The sequence below is a fragment of the Carex rostrata genome, chromosome 2 (genome assembly GCF_964058835.1).
Source record: "Carex rostrata chromosome 2, lpCarRost1.2, whole genome shotgun sequence".
In the NCBI taxonomy this organism is placed as follows: domain Eukaryota; kingdom Viridiplantae; phylum Streptophyta; class Magnoliopsida; order Poales; family Cyperaceae; genus Carex; species Carex rostrata.
In genome coordinates, this window is record NC_135919.1 from 9,765,396 (window position 1) to 9,787,964 (window position 22,569).

At 34.1% G+C, this 22,569-nt stretch overlaps 3 long non-coding RNA genes across 4 annotated transcripts; all 3 read right to left on the minus strand.

Annotated features, from left to right (window-relative positions):
- Window positions 1-591: 591 nt before the first annotated feature.
- Window positions 592-22,543, minus strand: LOC144573648 (uncharacterized). Of its 2 annotated transcripts, none has more exons than XR_013518054.1 (3): window positions 22,220-22,543; window positions 21,667-21,844; window positions 592-712 (listed from the first exon to the last, which is right to left on the minus strand). It is a non-coding gene; the product is annotated as an uncharacterized LOC144573648 (long non-coding RNA). The 2 variants fall into 2 exon arrangements; XR_013518055.1 differs by having other exon boundaries at window positions 21,667-21,857.
- On the minus strand, window positions 2,261-6,573 carry LOC144573641 (uncharacterized). Its single transcript, XR_013518052.1, has 3 exons — window positions 6,046-6,573; window positions 3,953-4,062; window positions 2,261-2,519 (listed from the first exon to the last, which is right to left on the minus strand). It is a non-coding gene; the product is annotated as an uncharacterized LOC144573641 (long non-coding RNA).
- LOC144573640 (uncharacterized) lies at window positions 11,162-15,476 on the minus strand. The gene is made up of 3 exons (XR_013518051.1): window positions 14,947-15,476; window positions 12,854-12,963; window positions 11,162-11,420 (listed from the first exon to the last, which is right to left on the minus strand). It is a non-coding gene; the product is annotated as an uncharacterized LOC144573640 (long non-coding RNA).
- Window positions 22,544-22,569: the final 26 nt, after the last annotated feature.

Sequence of the window (22,569 nt, forward strand, 5' to 3'; positions counted from 1 at the left end):
CCATATGCAGTACTGTTTTGATTCTATAGTCCATGTGCTGCATGAAGCCAAAACCACTCTGTTAAAATCTTTACCCGACTTAATGTCAATTTCGTTTCAACAAAAATTATTAAGAAACTAGGCGAATGCCTCGCGATGCTTCGGCAAATTTTTTGAGATGGAGAGAAAAATGTATATAATGTTTTTATATTTATAGCAAAAATTTATAAGTTTTGTAGATCTCTAATAAAATCTACACAACAAAAGTAAATTAAGTTATATAGATAATTGGTTTTGTAGCCTATAACAGAAATGATTAAGTTGCTTTTGTAGCCTATATAAATTTTCACAGTTTTTGTGAAAAAAATGTCAAAATAGGATTTAAAAGACCATTTTTTAAAAAGTTGGAGTTGTACGTTGCTAGCTTGAGTAGACACAGATAGCTTCTCATATTATATTCTTTGTTTTTGCATTGGTTCTTGAAACAATTCTAGTGCTCAAAATTAGATCTATCCTCCTGTTATTGCATTGATTTTATAGCAGTAGATCTATCCTCCTGTTATTGCATTGATTTTATAGCAGTTAACTCACAAATGTTTTCAAATAGGTAAAAATAATAAAAGGAAAGCTTGACGTTGTTGTTTCCCTTTAGACCTTGTAATCTTCATCTTTGCACTGTGTCTCAGTCTTCTTTGCTTGCCCCTCTCAATTTTATCTTTTATCATATAGTCCCCTAAAATAAAAGGTAATATATGAATTAGGTACTGGTACGATTAACTGGTGAAGATGTGAATCAACTCCAGATTAATAATCTAATACTCATTTGGTGGTTGGAACAAACATTGCATCATTTGATAGAAAATAAGGTCCAATACGAACTGTGGAAGCAAAGCTTCTTATTATATTGTAATTACATGCTTCAACTTGTTGAAATTCTTTGTGTGCAATCTTGCATTTGTAATTAATGAATGAAACAATAATTTGCAGATTTAAAATATCCACTTATAAAAATTCTAAAACATAAACAAACAACTCCCAACTGATTGCAACAGAGAAGCTATTAGAGTAAAGCTTTCAAATCAATTGTGTCCCTAACCTAGCTGCAGTAAGGTATTAAAACACGGAAGCGTCTAATTGTCCACAGCTTTTTGTCCACCATTTGTCCACAGCTTTAACTAGCGCGAATACTGTAAAATTACTTCTACATGCTGTATAATTATACAATATATCACATAAAATATATTAGTTAATCACAAAACATCTAGCAACTATTTGAAGTGGTCCCATGATAGTTAGAAAAAGATTGCAACTTGCACAACATGACAAAATAAATGTACTTTCAAACTGTACTTTCGGAAATTACAGTTATAGGAAGTTATTGGCAGTTAGAGTTAGTTATTAGCGGTTATTGGCAGTTAGAGTTAATTATTAGCGTCCGCACTGGGTTGAATCTTGTATACTGTAAAATTGAATCTTGTATACTGTAAAACTGAATCTTGTATACATTAAAATTTTTAATTGAATCTTGTACACTGTAAAATTGAATATTCTACACAGTAAAATTTACAATTGAATCTTGTATACTGTAAAATTGAATCTTGTATACAGTAGAATTTTCAATTGAATCTTGTATACTGTAAAAATTAAATCTTGTATACAGTATAATTTTCAATTGAATCTTGCATACTGTAAAATATATACTGTAAAATTGAATCTCGTATACTGTAAAATTTTTCAAATAATACTGTAAATTTTCAATTGAATCTTGTATACTGTAAAAAGACAGTTAGATGGTAGTGAATAAAGTTGTGGACAAATGGTGGATAAAACCCAGTGGACAGAAACTTTTTCTCTTAAAACACAGCGGAATAGTGGTTTAAAAAGGCCCGACTCGGGTACACCCGACCCTGCCCGCCCGTACCCGATACCCGGGGTACCCGATACCCGATACCCGAGCCCGGGTGTAGGTCGGGTACGCGGGTAGGCGGGTATGGGCAAAGGACGGACCGGACCACTATTTTTGGACAAATACCCGAGTATACCCGGACCGCCTTGAACCCGTGCCCGCCCGGACCGGACCGGGAACCCGGTTTACCCGTACCCGTGCCCGTACCAGTATACCCGTGTACCCTACCTGTTATACCCTACCCGTATACCCTACCCTTATACCTGACCTGTCACACCCCAAACCAGGAATTCTGGATTAAGATGTGATCAACCTCGCCTCGTGCTTAATTAATCATTAAGCACGCAAGGCTAACCATAAATAATAACTCAAACAGCAGCGGAAGCAAATATAATATAAATATCAAGCATCAGTCACATAGCAAATAATTAAACATACACATACATAACATATAATTCGATCCATCTCGGATCCAAATAACACTATCTATAGAAGGGGGTACATGATCTATCGAGCTCGTATATATAACACAGTAAATACGAGACTCGTAAACCAAATCAAAAGTCTAACTCTAGCTAATCAAACGATGTGGCCATCGGGGGCAACTCCTGCTGCGGATCGCCAGATGCTGTACCTAAAACCCACGAAACAACTTGTGGGTGAGCGACGAGTCGCCCAGTATGTGACCCAGAATTATCCCCTCAGGGATCCTCTACGGTCAAAGCACTTTTATTTATAAAATGAATACAATTAAGAATTTGCACATGTGTGAACCTATATTAATAGCTAAAAGAATTTATAATGCTTCTGAGTGATGCCATGATGCGATTATTCTATTATGCCAACATGCGAAATAAACCCAAAATAAAATCAAAGTGTAATATCGGATATAAATCAAGTCGGAATCCAGTACTCCTTGCACTGTGTGCCCAAATACAATAATAATAATAATAATAATATGGATAAAGTAAATCACCCCGTGCCGTGCCAATAGTATCAAAAGAAATCGAATAGTATAATCCAAGGACTGTGATCAGAGTGCAATGATACACGATGCCTAGTGACATCGAGCATTGCTCCACAAGAACTGCACACTAGCCGATGGTTATACCTTTACCAAAAAGAATCTGAATAATATAATCCAAGGACTGTGATCAGGGAACAATGATACACGTTGCCTAATGACATCGCGCATTGCCCACAAGAACTGCACACTAGCCGATGGTTATATCAAAATCCGGTGTGTCATCTCACCTAGACGATTCATAAGCCAAACATATCCAATAGGAGAAATCATACAATGCAAGTCGCAAAAATATCATCACCAGGGCCACAGAACTCGAGATCGGAACTGTGCCCTCACCCGCCACACCAAATCACCAAATCCGCCATGGAACTCGAGATCGGAACCATGCGGTAGCGTAAAACAGACCTACACAGAACTCGAGATCGAAACTGTGCAGTCTCAAGTAATAAAAATGCCACCACGGAACTCGAGATCGGAACCGTGGTGGGGTAATCCGTTCTAGGCATGTAGCTCCTAATGTAGGCGTGGGAAACATCCTGAATCGTCCGTGCCACAGAACTCGAGATCGGAACTGCTCACGTCAAATAGCAAAAATGATCGAAAAATGATATAATCAAGGTTTATACATATAATATAGTCCTAAAGCCATCCAAGGATCAAGTGACCCTCAGCTCAGTGGCTGTCGGGCCGTCCCATGCCAAGTGACACCAAGACGGAACGAAGTCACTCGGCTCTGCTCAGCTCTCACCAATGCATGCGTATGCACGTAAAATAATAATATAGTCTTCTACGAGAAGAAGACAGCTAATAACCTAACATTCTAATAAGATATATATATAATATTATTTAATTACTCTACTCTTTAAAATACAGTAAATTCGAGTTTTTCAGGGTTTATGCAATTCTACCTACAGTGCAGAAAGGATAAACATGCTCTAAAGTTTTAATACAACTACTTAAAAATAAAGTGCGAATGTCAGGTCAGATGGAACGACTGGTAAGAGTACGCCCACGAAAAGAAAAATTCAGATATCCCACACCTGAGGGGGCTGGAGTCTCTGTCGCTAGTAATCAGCGTACTCCGCGTATGCTCCGATCTGCGGGTCAGTCGGATCGGCCCACGGGTCGGGCTCGTACGGAGTTCACTGATCTGTGATCACGTAATTTAAACTAATTAAAATTCTACGCTAAATTTATTCTAACCCTCGTCCCAATTAATGCGCAAGTTAAATTCTTGATTATTTCAATTTTATAAAAATTACCGATTCAGTCAGTCTGACTGAACCGGTTAATCAAATACTAGTTATTTAGTCTCATGCCATCGCTTAACATTAATCTAATTTTATAGTTTCGTCATATATTGATCATTCACTTTGATCTAAATTAATCTAATTTAATCCTAAAATGGTTTATATTTCTAACAATTCAATTGGAAGATATATTGCTTGTAAAAATTCTAACATTGAATTCTTCGCAAAAATACTTATCATGAGGTTAGATAATTTAAACGGGTTCTACTTAATTAATCTATTCTTATAAAATTATATACTTATATGTCACTAAATTACATGCTAAATAATATTCATGTACCACATGGTGTTATAATGAAAATAGTATTTAGTTGAACTTATACACATGTATTCTAAAGTAGTTATTAATGTACATAATTTAATCTTACGTTTATATTATCACCTACCGTTTTATGTCTTGAATTAAACTTTATAACACAACTTTTATATAACTACGGGTTGAGTGTTTTCTTATTTATTGTCTACTGATTAGTATGAAATTTTGAATTTATTTAAGTACCTTGGTTCAGGTTCATACACTTTAAAATAATCTAAAATAATATAGTTACTTAAAGTTCCTATTTCTCTTTACACTATACTAGTATATGACTTAGTTATCTACATCTAAGATTCCGTATATTTTTCTAATTTGTTATTTTATATCATGCAAATTTTGGATACGATTACCATAGATATATATGTTACATGTATCATATAATAATTGTGGTCTTAAATAAATTGTTAATATATATATTAGACATTTATAATTAATACATCTTTACATACAAAATATATATAGGTGATTTAATATAATTTCATAGAAGAGAAAAAAAAATATTCATCTAGGTATTAACAAACTACTAATTACTTAGCTAGTCACCGAATCATTTTTCAAGAAAAAGGAAACATGTTTGAATTTCATAATTAAAATTTTCAAATCTAGTTCCGGACTATTCAAGAAAATTTCACTTAAAAGTTTTATAGATCTACAAGAAAATATCCAATTTCATATTACTTATCCAATTAGTAATCAAAAGCCCAATTCAATTAAAATTAAAAATTCTTATTTGTTTCGGTCCAAATCAGCGAACAATCCCATTTCCTTTTGTCTATTTTTATAATAGATTAGGTGTATTAATTATATTAGTTTAGCGATAATTACACGCTAAATAATACAACTGTTACTTTCATTTTTATTTTGTTTACAATTTGAGTTACTTAAGTATATAGTTATTTATCAATACTTGATCACTTGTATTATCGTTTCTAAATAATTATCCGTGCTCACAATTTATCAAATAAACTTCAAAACTATTCTTTCTTTTATTCAAATTTATGTTTGAAAACATTACTTAAGTTTTATACATTTTGCACTAGTATTTCTATGAAATTCTCATTGGAAAAGGCTTATCATACAACTTTTTACATCCTGTCACAAAAAGGTCCCTAGTCAGGGACTGTTTTCTAAACAAATTAATTTTTCTGTCACAGTTCAGTCCCTGAACCCTGTCAGATCCGAAATTTTACACTACAAACCCTGTCATTTACCAGAATTGACCCAGAGCTGTCAAAATACTGAAAATTTACAGAACAGACCCTGGAACGTTGCAGAATTACTCTATAATGCTGCAGAAAGCTGGAAGCTTACAAAACAGCCCCTAACAGTACCAGAATCATAAAATACTGGTACCAAACTGGTACCGGTTACAATTTATATCAATAGAGGCACACGGTACAAACATTAAAACAAAGAAAGGTTGTCATGAGGATCATTTCCTAACCCGCATACGAAAAACATAAAATTTCACATTTAAAAGAAGCAACTAAGTAATTTAGAACATTACCGAATGAAATTTCAGATTCGATTCGTGCTTCCGACTCACGTCGTGGCGAAGGTCGGTAGTCATAGTCGGTTGTTGCCTTCTCCACCTTGCTTCTAGCCTCGCCTCGAGATCCATGATCGTACGTCCTGCTGCCCCATACTGCTTGAGTGGTAACATCCAACAAGATTCAAAACGAGAGAGAAGAGATGGAGGTTTTCGTGGTGAAGCCGCAGGTCAGCGAGGAAGGGCACGGTTTAGGGTTTCACGGGAGGCAGGGGGCTGGTGGGGGCTTCACGGACAGAGGGAGAGGGGAGAATGGGGCGGGGTTTTGTGGCTGTGTCGCCTCAGTGGCCGAAGAGAGGAGAGGGGAGGGAGATGGCGGAAAGAGAAAATGAGAGGGCTGTGGGGTGGTTCTCACGGACAGAGGGGAAAAAGAGGAAGAGAAGAGGGGGTTTGGCGTGGGGTTCACGCACAGACAGGGAGGGAGAGGAGAAAGAGAGAAAATGGGTTTTAATAATGGGGTTGCTTTAAGATTCGTGCTGGATAGAATCCAATGGTCCAAATAATTCCAAACTTCAATATAGTTTCATTTAATTGGTTTAAGTTTTGTTTCTTTCATAAATTCAAATCGAAAGTTCGTAAATTTTTGTAACTATATTCGCACATAAAATTCGTATATTTATTTCTCAATTTAAGATTCGAATAATTTGATTTCATTTTATATAATTATGTATATTCAATTAATTATCTAAAAGTTCTAAATGAACGGGTTTTATAAAATCTATATTTTATTTGTACGAATATTTTCGTATAATTATACTTTTATTTGGAATTCAATTACTTATTTATTCACACGAATCTAATTAAATCAATTTCTTCTTTTCTAAAAATTCAAAGAAATTGTAGCGGATTTTTTCTAAGTTTCTAATTTACGGAATAATTATAATTTTATTCCTTGTGCTATGTTTCATTTTATTTTTAAATCTCTAAATTCTAATATACATAATTTCATACATTATTTATATTTCGAAATTTTAGATTCGTTTTAGTCAATCAGAAAATTTCTGAACGATCGTTAAGTTAATTAAAATTTTTATTTAAGCCAAATGATCGATTTAGTAATTTAATTATGTTTTAGAATTTCGGAATATAACATTCTCCCCCCCTAATAAAAAGTTTCGTCCCGAAACGAAAGGACTATTCTATCTAGATGAACAATTTCAAATAACTTTTTGCAACTAGTTTTCCTTGTTCGTTTGTTAGTAGTAGGACCTTGTTCTTTCTGGTTTTGTCACGATCTCATTCCATTCTAGTTATACGTAGATACTCCGTTTCACTTCGGTCTTCAAGTCAATTATCTATTTTACTAGGAAATAACTAAGATTCTAAGGTAAGCATAAGATTAGGGAGGAAATAAAATTTCTTAGTTGAGTAGTATCACATTGAACAACCAGATGTGGTAATCAGGTTGGAATTTGAAGGGAATCGGTGACAAATTAAGAACTCTAAATGAGAACATATATTTAAATGGGATATGAATTTATGACAAAGAATCATATAATATAAGTAGGTTTATGAGAGAATCAATCTAGCCAAATTTATTTTTAATAACATATTTTAAATCCTTTTTAGAGAACTTTGGGGGTACATATCAAATGAACAACAAGTGAAGTTGCATAGAGTCCACATGATTTAATCGTACCATGAATTACAGTGCATTGGTAACGAGGAAGGTCTAAACACAGTAGGAACAATAGATGCGAAATTTGGATTTTTTTTTTTTTTTTTTTTTTTGAATTAGAATTTAAAATTGAGAAATAAGGGTACTCAATTTCGGAAATGATGGTGAAATTTTCTTTTGGGTCTTAGCGAGAAAGGGTCCTTCAGAAATTATGATAGGACTTTGATGATGTTGTAAGGATGGAGAGGGATTGAGTGATTCTAGATGTACAATAAAGTATAAGTTGATCGAGTAAAGTAGGAACTAGGTCAAAATTCCTTTAAGGCAATCCATAGTTACACGAGGGTTCAGGTGTGAGAAACGAGCTTTCGACTTGGGTATTAAATTTATGATTGAGGTTAAGTTAACACGGTACATTATCCAATGATCAGGCTTAGCTTCAGGCGAAATATATAAGGAGAATTTAAGGGATCTTAACCAATTTTTAGATGAGTTTATGTTAGAAGGGTTTAGGTAAATCTAAGGGAATCAATTCGATTAAGAATTGGTTTAAGTTCATAGAATCAATTTGATGTGGAGAAAATTTCATCGGACGTATTGAGTCGAGAGGACAGTTTATATTATCTAAAATCAATTGGTTTAATGATAGGCAAATCCATAACTTATGTATTTTAAGAAATAGTTAACCGCTACACGAGTAATAAAGATTGTATCTAGATAACAAATTATTAATTAATGACTATACGGGATTACTTAGTGGCACAATGACAAGAACATCGTGCGCGGTCTATTCAAGATAAGATTGTTGGCATGGCATGTAATTGGAAATTATTTGATATGTAAATTCACAGGATATAGGGTAAGAACTCAATAACGATACGGGTGTATATATAACAGAGGGCTAACAAGTTAATTAAGGATTCATACTCGAGCAACAACTTAAATTGTGATTTAAATTTTCTTATGTCCAAGATTTAAGTAAGGGAGATTGTTCGGCAATTGGTCGAGATTCCATTACAAATATAGATGACCACATTTTTAGCGAATGGAGGGGATTTGGGTCAAATTGGATCAATTTAAGTGGATAGTATTAGAGATAGCTAAGATGTGAGCAGTCAGTTTGAAGTCAACTTGGATAAATAGAATCAAAATTCATGAAGACACATTTCAATAGCTATATTAAGCAAGGCAGACAGACATTTGAATTAGAGTCCAATAGACGAGATGAACGACAAAATTCATAAGAGTGATAATTATCTAAGAGTCAAAGTGAGAATTGAGATTTGAACTAGAGGGTAAATTCATGACTAAGTTCCCAACGGATTACTAATGCTTCATTCGCATAGAAGGGTAATTTCATGTTAATTAATTTAATTTAATACTATGAATTTGAATTTAGTTAAAATAAGCTTTAACGGGTCGAGCAAATGAAATGAAATTACATAGAATTTAATTTGTCCATTAAATGACACAGCTCATAGGATTGATAGTGGATATAGAAAATCGATAACAACTTGGGATCTACAATAATCACATTATTGTGCATATGGTGGTGACAATAATTTATTTTATATTTTATCGAGAGAAGGTTCCTTGGAAATTTTGAGAAAAGTTTCAGGTCTTGACAGCGTACTTGAGATCCAGGTGATTTGTTAATGATTTAAGGTTTCAAATAAGAATAATATTACATTAAATTGTTTAGATGACAGGAACAACTATTCTGCTCGGGATTACCTCAAGGAGGGTCCATGTGATAAATGGAGAAAAATTAACGGTTGATGGCGTAAATATGACTTAAGTGTTTTGTTAGTTTCCTAGAGTTTCAAGGAGTGATTTGATATTTAGAAAAATGATTTAAGATTCAAATCGATTTGGGAGGCAGTTACTGCATTGGTGCTTAAGTATTGAATACGATATAGATAATCAAATCGGAGTTAACTAGTTTACATTGAATCAACCTAATTCAACAATTTATGGTAGGAAAAAGGATTTCGATTCTTATTAAGTTGTCCTTGATAAATCAATTAGACAGGGTCAAGAAAATTTTAATTAAGTAGATGTCAAACGATTGGATGATAAGAAATTTTGTAATTTATTTTTCAGAGAAGGGTTTAATCATATTTATAATCAATATAGGTCGTAGCTTGTTAACGAGGTAGAAGTAAACATACGGATTAGAAAGTTAGAGGATCCTAAAATAATTTCACTTAAGGCCCGCTCGGAAATTCTAACTGAAATTTTTAAGAAAATATTTAAAACTAGTAATAAAATAAATTAAAATTAGGGAATTAATTGGTTTCCTAAATTTTCTAGAGTCGCAAAACTAACTTCCGTCAGTAGTACGTAACTTCGTAGGGAGTCGTTACCTTTAACTCAATATCATGGATGTAATGTATGCACTCCATCCGGAACCATCATCTGGCCTGCTTGGAGCACGAATGAAATTAGAATCATTGTCCCTAGCTTCCTTCCTCGAAATAAGAAGGATACGTCGTTTGGACGGTTGAATCGTAAGATCTGACTTTCACCCTTTTTTTTCTATAGCGTGGTGCGTGGTAACCCATGCTAGACTAAGCGGGATGTCGAAGTCTCGCGTATCTAGTACCGTAAGGTCCAGGATTAAAGACGCGATTAATTATTAATCTGTTGGTAATACCGATTGATGATTAGACTAGTACGTTAGTAGTCAAAACAGGGCGCTAGCCACCGAGAGTTCAAGGTGAGGCTCCGACGGCTGAGACACGGTCCTATGTCACCGCAGATTTTATTTCTTAAATTTTCATATGATAATTTTGAACATTATTTTATCTATTTTTAAATCTCATTAATAACTCTAAAATCTAAATTAACAAATTTTAATCGTAATATAGAAATTTTCCACTTAATGAAATTAATAATTGAAAGTTCGCCTCGACTAGGTTCTTAATGCTCCCAGAATTTAATCACTTTATATAATTTAGTTTACTGCATAGATCATCATTTAATAAACTAAAAATTGTTATTTACCCATAATACCAAGTATTTATTTGCTAATCATCGATTCAATTTCGGAGACTATGACGGTCGTCCATCATGTGACTAAAAAGTAGAGTAAATACTAAATCATGGTACGAAAGATAGGGGACGTATAAAAAGAGAGAATTTCGATCATAAGTATCTATATGCAAGTTTTTCGTTTGAAAGGTATTGCTCAAAGTGCTTTGACTCGTATATTTTTATATATATGTATATACATATAGATATATTCAATCATTGGCATGTGACTATGCTTGGTTTCGGTTTTCTTCGAGTGATACCCAGCTCAGCCAATAAGGATTACGGTAAGCTGAGCTCTGATACCACCCTAAGGATGTCACACCCCAAACCAGGAATTCTGGATTAAGATGTGATCAACCTCGCCTCGTGCTTAATTAATCATTAAGCACGCAAGGCTAACCATAAATAATAACTCAAACAGCAGCGGAAGCAAATATAATATAAATATCAAGCATCAGTCACATAGCAAATAATTAAACATACACATACATAACATATAATTCGATCCATCTCGGATCCAAATAACACTATCTATAGAAGGGGGTACATGATCTATCGAGCTCGTATATATAACACAGTAAATACGAGACTCGTAAACCAAATCAAAAGTCTAACTCTAGCTAATCAAACGATGTGGCCATCGGGGGCAACTCCTGCTGCGGATCGCCAGATGCTGTACCTAAAACCCACGAAACAACTTGTGGGTGAGCGACGAGTCGCCCAGTATGTGACCCAGAATTATCCCCTCAGGGATCCTCTACGGTCAAAGCACTTTTATTTATAAAATGAATACAATTAAGAATTTGCACATGTGTGAACCTATATTAATAGCTAAAAGAATTTATAATGCTTCTGAGTGATGCCATGATGCGATTATTCTATTATGCCAACATGCGAAATAAACCCAAAATAAAATCAAAGTGTAATATCGGATATAAATCAAGTCGGAATCCAGTACTCCTTGCACTGTGTGCCCAAATACAATAATAATAATAATAATAATATGGATAAAGTAAATCACCCCGTGCCGTGCCAATAGTATCAAAAGAAATCGAATAGTATAATCCAAGGACTGTGATCAGAGTGCAATGATACACGATGCCTAGTGACATCGAGCATTGCTCCACAAGAACTGCACACTAGCCGATGGTTATACCTTTACCAAAAAGAATCTGAATAATATAATCCAAGGACTGTGATCAGGGAACAATGATACACGTTGCCTAATGACATCGCGCATTGCCCACAAGAACTGCACACTAGCCGATGGTTATATCAAAATCCGGTGTGTCATCTCACCTAGACGATTCATAAGCCAAACATATCCAATAGGAGAAATCATACAATGCAAGTCGCAAAAATATCATCACCAGGGCCACAGAACTCGAGATCGGAACTGTGCCCTCACCCGCCACACCAAATCACCAAATCCGCCATGGAACTCGAGATCGGAACCATGCGGTAGCGTAAAACAGACCTACACAGAACTCGAGATCGAAACTGTGCAGTCTCAAGTAATAAAAATGCCACCACGGAACTCGAGATCGGAACCGTGGTGGGGTAATCCGTTCTAGGCATGTAGCTCCTAATGTAGGCGTGGGAAACATCCTGAATCGTCCGTGCCACAGAACTCGAGATCGGAACTGCTCACGTCAAATAGCAAAAATGATCGAAAAATGATATAATCAAGGTTTATACATATAATATAGTCCTAAAGCCATCCAAGGATCAAGTGACCCTCAGCTCAGTGGCTGTCGGGCCGTCCCATGCCAAGTGACACCAAGACGGAACGAAGTCACTCGGCTCTGCTCAGCTCTCACCAATGCATGCGTATGCACGTAAAATAATAATATAGTCTTCTACGAGAAGAAGACAGCTAATAACCTAACATTCTAATAAGATATATATATAATATTATTTAATTACTCTACTCTTTAAAATACAGTAAATTCGAGTTTTTCAGGGTTTATGCAATTCTACCTACAGTGCAGAAAGGATAAACATGCTCTAAAGTTTTAATACAACTACTTAAAAATAAAGTGCGAATGTCAGGTCAGATGGAACGACTGGTAAGAGTACGCCCACGAAAAGAAAAATTCAGATATCCCACACCTGAGGGGGCTGGAGTCTCTGTCGCTAGTAATCAGCGTACTCCGCGTATGCTCCGATCTGCGGGTCAGTCGGATCGGCCCACGGGTCGGGCTCGTACGGAGTTCACTGATCTGTGATCACGTAATTTAAACTAATTAAAATTCTACGCTAAATTTATTCTAACCCTCGTCCCAATTAATGCGCAAGTTAAATTCTTGATTATTTCAATTTTATAAAAATTACCGATTCAGTCAGTCTGACTGAACCGGTTAATCAAATACTAGTTATTTAGTCTCATGCCATCGCTTAACATTAATCTAATTTTATAGTTTCGTCATATATTGATCATTCACTTTGATCTAAATTAATCTAATTTAATCCTAAAATGGTTTATATTTCTAACAATTCAATTGGAAGATATATTGCTTGTAAAAATTCTAACATTGAATTCTTCGCAAAAATACTTATCATGAGGTTAGATAATTTAAACGGGTTCTACTTAATTAATCTATTCTTATAAAATTATATACTTATATGTCACTAAATTACATGCTAAATAATATTCATGTACCACATGGTGTTATAATGAAAATAGTATTTAGTTGAACTTATACACATGTATTCTAAAGTAGTTATTAATGTACATAATTTAATCTTACGTTTATATTATCACCTACCGTTTTATGTCTTGAATTAAACTTTATAACACAACTTTTATATAACTACGGGTTGAGTGTTTTCTTATTTATTGTCTACTGATTAGTATGAAATTTTGAATTTATTTAAGTACCTTGGTTCAGGTTCATACACTTTAAAATAATCTAAAATAATATAGTTACTTAAAGTTCCTATTTCTCTTTACACTATACTAGTATATGACTTAGTTATCTACATCTAAGATTCCGTATATTTTTCTAATTTGTTATTTTATATCATGCAAATTTTGGATACGATTACCATAGATATATATGTTACATGTATCATATAATAATTGTGGTCTTAAATAAATTGTTAATATATATATTAGACATTTATAATTAATACATCTTTACATACAAAATATATATAGGTGATTTAATATAATTTCATAGAAGAGAAAAAAAAATATTCATCTAGGTATTAACAAACTACTAATTACTTAGCTAGTCACCGAATCATTTTTCAAGAAAAAGGAAACATGTTTGAATTTCATAATTAAAATTTTCAAATCTAGTTCCGGACTATTCAAGAAAATTTCACTTAAAAGTTTTATAGATCTACAAGAAAATATCCAATTTCATATTACTTATCCAATTAGTAATCAAAAGCCCAATTCAATTAAAATTAAAAATTCTTATTTGTTTCGGTCCAAATCAGCGAACAATCCCATTTCCTTTTGTCTATTTTTATAATAGATTAGGTGTATTAATTATATTAGTTTAGCGATAATTACACGCTAAATAATACAACTGTTACTTTCATTTTTATTTTGTTTACAATTTGAGTTACTTAAGTATATAGTTATTTATCAATACTTGATCACTTGTATTATCGTTTCTAAATAATTATCCGTGCTCACAATTTATCAAATAAACTTCAAAACTATTCTTTCTTTTATTCAAATTTATGTTTGAAAACATTACTTAAGTTTTATACATTTTGCACTAGTATTTCTATGAAATTCTCATTGGAAAAGGCTTATCATACAACTTTTTACATCCTGTCACAAAAAGGTCCCTAGTCAGGGACTGTTTTCTAAACAAATTAATTTTTCTGTCACAGTTCAGTCCCTGAACCCTGTCAGATCCGAAATTTTACACTACAAACCCTGTCATTTACCAGAATTGACCCAGAGCTGTCAAAATACTGAAAATTTACAGAACAGACCCTGGAACGTTGCAGAATTACTCTATAATGCTGCAGAAAGCTGGAAGCTTACAAAACAGCCCCTAACAGTACCAGAATCATAAAATACTGGTACCAAACTGGTACCGGTTACAATTTATATCAATAGAGGCACACGGTACAAACATTAAAACAAAGAAAGGTTGTCATGAGGATCATTTCCTAACCCGCATACGAAAAACATAAAATTTCACATTTAAAAGAAGCAACTAAGTAATTTAGAACATTACCGAATGAAATTTCAGATTCGATTCGTGCTTCCGACTCACGTCGTGGCGAAGGTCGGTAGTCATAGTCGGTTGTTGCCTTCTCCACCTTGCTTCTAGCCTCGCCTCGAGATCCATGATCGTACGTCCTGCTGCCCCATACTGCTTGAGTGGTAACATCCAACAAGATTCAAAACGAGAGAGAAGAGATGGAGGTTTTCGTGGTGAAGCCGCAGGTCAGCGAGGAAGGGCACGGTTTAGGGTTTCACGGGAGGCAGGGGGCTGGTGGGGGCTTCACGGACAGAGGGAGAGGGGAGAATGGGGCGGGGTTTTGTGGCTGTGTCGCCTCAGTGGCCGAAGAGAGGAGAGGGGAGGGAGATGGCGGAAAGAGAAAATGAGAGGGCTGTGGGGTGGTTCTCACGGACAGAGGGGAAAAAGAGGAAGAGAAGAGGGGGTTTGGCGTGGGGTTCACGCACAGACAGGGAGGGAGAGGAGAAAGAGAGAAAATGGGTTTTAATAATGGGGTTGCTTTAAGATTCGTGCTGGATAGAATCCAATGGTCCAAATAATTCCAAACTTCAATATAGTTTCATTTAATTGGTTTAAGTTTTGTTTCTTTCATAAATTCAAATCGAAAGTTCGTAAATTTTTGTAACTATATTCGCACATAAAATTCGTATATTTATTTCTCAATTTAAGATTCGAATAATTTGATTTCATTTTATATAATTATGTATATTCAATTAATTATCTAAAAGTTCTAAATGAACGGGTTTTATAAAATCTATATTTTATTTGTACGAATATTTTCGTATAATTATACTTTTATTTGGAATTCAATTACTTATTTATTCACACGAATCTAATTAAATCAATTTCTTCTTTTCTAAAAATTCAAAGAAATTGTAGCGGATTTTTTCTAAGTTTCTAATTTACGGAATAATTATAATTTTATTCCTTGTGCTATGTTTCATTTTATTTTTAAATCTCTAAATTCTAATATACATAATTTCATACATTATTTATATTTCGAAATTTTAGATTCGTTTTAGTCAATCAGAAAATTTCTGAACGATCGTTAAGTTAATTAAAATTTTTATTTAAGCCAAATGATCGATTTAGTAATTTAATTATGTTTTAGAATTTCGGAATATAACATGACCCGTTTAAAATTTGAAATTCAAAATCCATTTCCCACCGGTTCAAGTCCCATCCGGACCGGTCAAATCGGACCCGACCGACTGGACCCACCCGTGCCCGACCGGACCGACCGGATTTGACAAATTTTTTTTTTTTCTGTTTCTTTTAAAATTTAAATTTTATCCCTCCATCCAATCAAATCTCTTTAAATACACCCCTCTTCCTCCCTTCATTTTCACATCTCCATATCCATTCTCAAATTCTCAATATCCATATTCTCTCAATCTCAAAATTTATTATTCTCAAATTTTAAATTTATTGTTTAAAAAAAAATATAGTTCTAAATTTAATTCCTTCAACAAATACGCAAACGGAATTACGAAGGTATCGAAATTACGAAGTTCGGCACCTCCCGCAAGATTTTTTCGCGAGATTTAAAGGTTACATTTATTTCATGTTAGATTAATTTATTTTTGTAGAGTAAATTTAGTTTATGCTAGATTTATTGAATGTTAAATAATTAGATTTGTTAGATTTATTTTATGTTAAATTTGTTAAGTAAATAGATGTGTTAGATTTATTGAATATGTTACATTTATTTAATTTATGTTAGATTTGTTAGATGTGAAGTAATTAGATTTGTTTTGAGTAGGTTAGATTTTATTTTTGAAATTCGGATTTATTTTTAATAGGTTAAAAAAAGATGTTAGATTTATTTTTGTGAATATGTGAAGTAATTAGATTTGTTTTGAAAAGGTTAGATTTTATTTTTGAAATTCGGATTTATTTTTAATAGGTTAAAAAAAGATGTGAGATTTATTTTTGTGAATATGTGAAGTAATTAGATTTGTTTTGAGTAGGTTAGATTTTATTTTTGAAATTCGGATTTATTTTTAATTTCTGTTTTTTAATTTCTGTTTTTAATTTCTGTTTTTTAATTTCTGTTTTTAATTTCTGTTTTTTAATTTCTGTTTTTAATTTCTGTTTTTTAATTTCTGTTTTTAATTTCTGTTTTTTAATTTCTGTTTTTAATTTCTGTTTTTAATTTCCGTTTTTAATTTCCGTTTTTTAATTTCTATTTTTAAATTTCTATTTTCTGGAATATGTGAAGTAATTTATGTTTATTTTTTTCAATAGGTTTAAAAAAATGACAACTCCCCCTCATCGCGACTCGGGGGAAGATTTTGCTTCGAGATTGTCGGCCTCACTTTTTGGCCCCGCTATGCCACCGCCTAATTATTCAGAAAACTATCCACCTAATTATCTTGATAGTTCTTCCTCCCAAATACCACCACCTAATTATCCACTAAATTATCCACAAGATTATCAAAGAAGGGACCAAATGCTACAAATAAATTATCAACAACCTCCCCAAATGAGTGCACCATATTATACAAATAACGATCCAAATGCATACATTCCACAAGAAACACTTCAACCGACAACACTGTATTCATATGGAGGCATGGGCTCATCTTCTGTAGCATCGAGTCAATTCACTAACACTATCCCTATATGAGGTACTCCTTCGACAGCTGAACCTAAAATTCAAGAAGAAGTTGTCCCTCCTTCGACAAGTGCCCCCCCCCCCCCGCCCCCCCCCCCCCCCCCCCACAAGAACCAGCAGGTAAGAAGCATAAAAGACCTCCTCCTGAATACAATCAAAAGTGGGCGAGATGGTACGATATTACCAGAGATAAGTATGGGATTATGAAATATCTAGATTGTCTGGTAAAAGGTTGCGGTAAACATTTTGAGTATAAACAAGCTAATGGTATGACTAGCTTTAAGAGACATGCCGAAATGCACGAAAGAAAGGGTGAAGAGCCATCTGAAAATGTTGAACCAAGAGAAATCCAAACCCTTATTAATGCGGATGGTACCAGAACCAATCCAAAATTCGATGAAAAAAAATGCTTAGTGAATTGGCCCGGTACATTACCCATAAGGAACAACCAATAAGTATGGGTGGTTGCATGAGTTTTTCCCGGTTATGCATTCGGGGGTTAGGTCAACCAATGTTCAAGAGGGTCCATCATAACAAGATGGTTGGTGAAATAAAAAACCAGTTTATCTCTAAAAAAAATGAGCTAAAAACTATATTTGCACTACAAAACAATAAGGTCTCAATTACATCCGATATATGGACTGCCGGTAAACATGGCCTTGGGTACTCTTGTGTTACCGGGCATTGGATCGATGACCAGTGGGTATTACAAAAAAAAATATTAAGTTTTATGGTGTTGGATTTCCCGCACACTGCAAATGTAATTTTCAAATCCATTACTGAGGTTTTAGAAGATTATAACCTTAAAAGGGGGTATGGTTAACAAGATTTTTTCTATCTCATTCGATAATGCTAGCAAAAACATAGCTTCCATTGAGATTTTTAAACGCTCACTAAACCCGATCATGAATGGCGCAATGTTTCACCAAAAGTGTGCTTGCCATATACTTAACCTCGTCGTGAAGGCGGGTCTTAAAACACAAGCCGTAAGCCTATTGATAATTAAATTTAAAAATGCTCTCAACCACATTGTTTCAAACCAAGAAAGAAAACAACGGTTTGCGATCATGTGTGCCAACTCTCAACTGAGCAAGTTGAAAGTACCATGGGATATAGATACCCGTTGGAACTCTACTTATAGGCTGTTGAAACGATGCATTCCTTACCAAGCTGTTATTGGTGAGTTTTTGAGAAGCTCCACCCCCGAGGGAATGCAATTGCAATTGGAACTCACCAATGAAGAATGGGAGCAACTACAAAGGCTTGGCAATTTCCTAGGAATCTTTTTTACAGCAACCGTCGAACTATCCTGCTCGTACTCACCGACGTCATTTCAGTTGCTCAAACATCTCTATGGGATCTCCAAGGTGTATATTAGATTGGAAGAAGCTGAAATCCACGATAAATCTCTCACGCCGATTATAGAAGCCATGAAACAAAAATTTCTCAAATATTGGGAAGATGTACCCCTCCTGGCCATTATCGCAAACTGTCTCAACCCGGCATACAAGAAGCATATCACTATTTTAGCAGTTCAAAGGTACAAACAGAATCTACATTTAGACTCAACCGGGGTGGAGGCATACGTGAATTCAAATTTCGATGAGATGTTTAACATATACAACTCAAGAATGAGTAGCAACCAAAACCGCCCGTCTTCGTCCCGTGCCGGCCCTAGGTATGAATATAAATATACATGTATTTTTAATCTTTATTATTTATAATATATACATTATTTGTCCACTAATTTTTTTAATTTTTTTAATAGTTCTACTCCCAGGAGCACTAGCAGTGGTGGATTGTTAGCAGATTTTCAGTCAGAGAGCCAACCGCAGACATCCGCAAACGAGCTAATGTGCTATTTTGCGATGCGCAACGAAAATGAAGATGGACATGACATCATGAGATGGTGGAGGCGGCATGAAATGGCCTATCCAACGCTGGCGATGATGGCCCGCGACGTATTTGCCGTGCCCGTGTCAACCGTCCCTTCCGAAAGTTGTTTTAGTTCGGCGAACAGGATCCTCTCCGATAAACGCAGTAAGTTGGGTCCACATGTTTTTGAGAGACTTGTGTGCTTGAAAGATTGGATTCAGGCTGAAGAGTGCAAGCAACATACGCATCAACAAGCATCATCATCCGAAGTCGACACTGAAGAAAGTGGTACCGAGGCGCGACACGAGGCTAATTCGAATTCAGACGGTGCAGAAGAGAGCGAAGAATGGTATAGGAATGCGAACTTCTAGATAGGTAGTGTCGGTATAAATTTCGTACGTCTTTTAATCTTTATGGTTATTTCTTAAATTATAAATTTCTAAACATTTTAATTAGTTTTTAAATTATTCATTTTAAAGAAAAATTACTAACAAAAAAAAAGTTAGAACTTCGCCTATGTTATTTTATATAGCCGGTCCCAAGCCCGGAATAAAGGAGGAGGGTAACTTTTATTTTTTAATCTATTGTTTTAAAATAATTCATAATTATTTTTAAAGTAATTGATTTAAGAAATTTTTTATTTATATTTTATTGTTTTAAAGTAATTGATTTAAGATATTTTTTATTTATATTTTATTTAACCCATTGAAAATAAATGAACGTTTCCAAAATATATTATTAATTTAAAATGAACGTTTAGAAAATATATTAACAATTTAAAATGTAAACTAAAAATTTCAAGATATAAATAAATTATGAAACTATATAATTAGAATGAGAATTTGAAAATAAAATAAAATGACTCGTGTAAAGAAATAAATAAATACATTTGTACTTAGCCGAATAAATATATAAATTTTCGCACGAATAATTTTTATATATAAGTTACAAATTTTATTTATTTAGAAATTATAAAGACGTGACTTGATAATTTTATGTATATATATTTACACTATTTGATATTGAACTGTTATGTCTATTAAGATTTTAAAACTCGAATTATAAATACGTATTAATATTCGTACAACACCGTAAAAAAAACAGAAAAAAAACAGAATGAGTAGAAAATAGAAAAAAAAACAGTTTTGAAAAAAAAAAAACCGGACTTTACACTATTTGATATTGAACTATTATGTCTATTAAGATTTAAAAAGTCGAATTATAAACATGTATTAATATTCGTACGACACCGTAAAAAAAACAAAAAAAAACAGTTTTGAATAAAAAAAAACCGGACCGGACCGGCCCCTACCCGGACCGCCCTGCCAATGCGGGTACCGCGAGCAAGGGTATAGGACGGGCAGGGCATGGTTTTTCGAAAAGAAACTCGAGGATGCCCGGTCCATGATACCCGTCTACCCGAGATACCCGTGCTCGAGCCTTGCCCATGCCCGAGCCCGGGTATGCCCGGTCCGTCCGGCCCGGCCCGATAATTAATACACTACAACGGAATAGCAGCACAGTCACTGTCCAATCTCATTTTATTTTCTACAAATTACTTTTTTCCAATTGAAAACCATCCTGACTTTGTGACTCTGATTGAGTTTCATTTCTAGCCTACCCCAACTTGTTTGGGACTAAAGACTTGGTTATTGCTTGAAAACCTTTAGCGTATACACAGAGAAAAACATAGTTTCACCTAACCAAATCAAGCTAATAATCTAACTCTCCCTGAAGAGATGATTTTTCAATCTCAGTTGTTAGCATTAAAATAAATGAAAAAAAATCTGACAGGCTTTAACTATCTTTCAGCAAAGTATATTTCATAAGATCTCAGCCTAGTCAGATTTAATGAAGAAGTACAAACATTATTAACTGAAAAATCTTAGCAAATCTCGTCACCAAATCAATGTTTTCATTATTTTATAACAGCTTAATTGTATCCATGAACTTCCCTTTTATATATTTTTTTTCACTTTCAACTATGATTCTGTGAGGTCGTGTACGGTGTAATATTACCAACTAAGTCTTTATTTAATTGAAAATCAATTCCAACTTAAATTTAATTGATACCTAACTTTCATGTAGATGCAAATTACATTGTTGACGTACTCATCAAATTCAAAGGAACTCAATCAAGAACAAAAAAAAAATTTAAAGGGTACCAAATATACATGGAACCATATAGAAAGTCTGGGAAATAAAAAAAAAAAAAAACGAACCTCTTCATTAAATAGAGTGCGAGCAAAGGCCCAAATCAGAAACAAAAAATGGAGGATGAAAAAAATACGTAAAGGCGGAAGCAGTAGGTTTGGACATTCTAGAGGCCTTGTATGGGTTGAAAAAAAATACTTGAAAAGCTGTAGCAGAAGCAGTAGTATCCAAGGTTGAGTGGAGACCCTGTTACAAATTGCTGTTGTTCAAAATGATTGAGTTAGTAACGAATAAACATATTGAATAATGTGATGGGCAAATTAAGTAAAAAAATATTCTTGATTCATAAACTTTGTTTTTTGGATAAAATTGAAAAGGTAATTGGAAAGACTATTAGATTTTTTTCATCAACTGCAAGTATAGCAAGTTTTCCATTTATAACATAATTTGAAAGTCAAAATTTGTATATCTATTTAGATTATCCCGAAACTTCAAATTAACAATTTATTAATTTATTTACTGTGAAAGAGGTGAGCCTCGCATTGTCTCGATAAAATAAGCTAATAAAGTGTAAGCAAGTACATATAACCACTGCCACAATAGATTTTAAGTGGGGCATACCTGGGAAGTTTTCAACTTCTTTAGGTTGAGACGGTGCCTGTCAAATCAGAAACAAAACCAAATCAGTTTCTTTCTTGACTTTGATTCGAGAATTGGCTAAAAAGCTGAGTATACACTTCCTGATTATTTAGGGTTGAATTCCAACGGCAATCAGATTCACAAAGGCGGTGCTGCTAAGTTTGGGTAAGCGATCAATATCTGAAAGGCAGAGCTGTTAAGTTTTGAGTAGCGATTGGAGTCTCTCTCAGATAAATAGCGTCGCGTGGAAGAGAGAATAGAGAGAGGAGAAAAAAAATTGGAAGAGAGAAGCAACGGAGAATATGGGAAGAAAATCTTTGGAGGAGATGAAG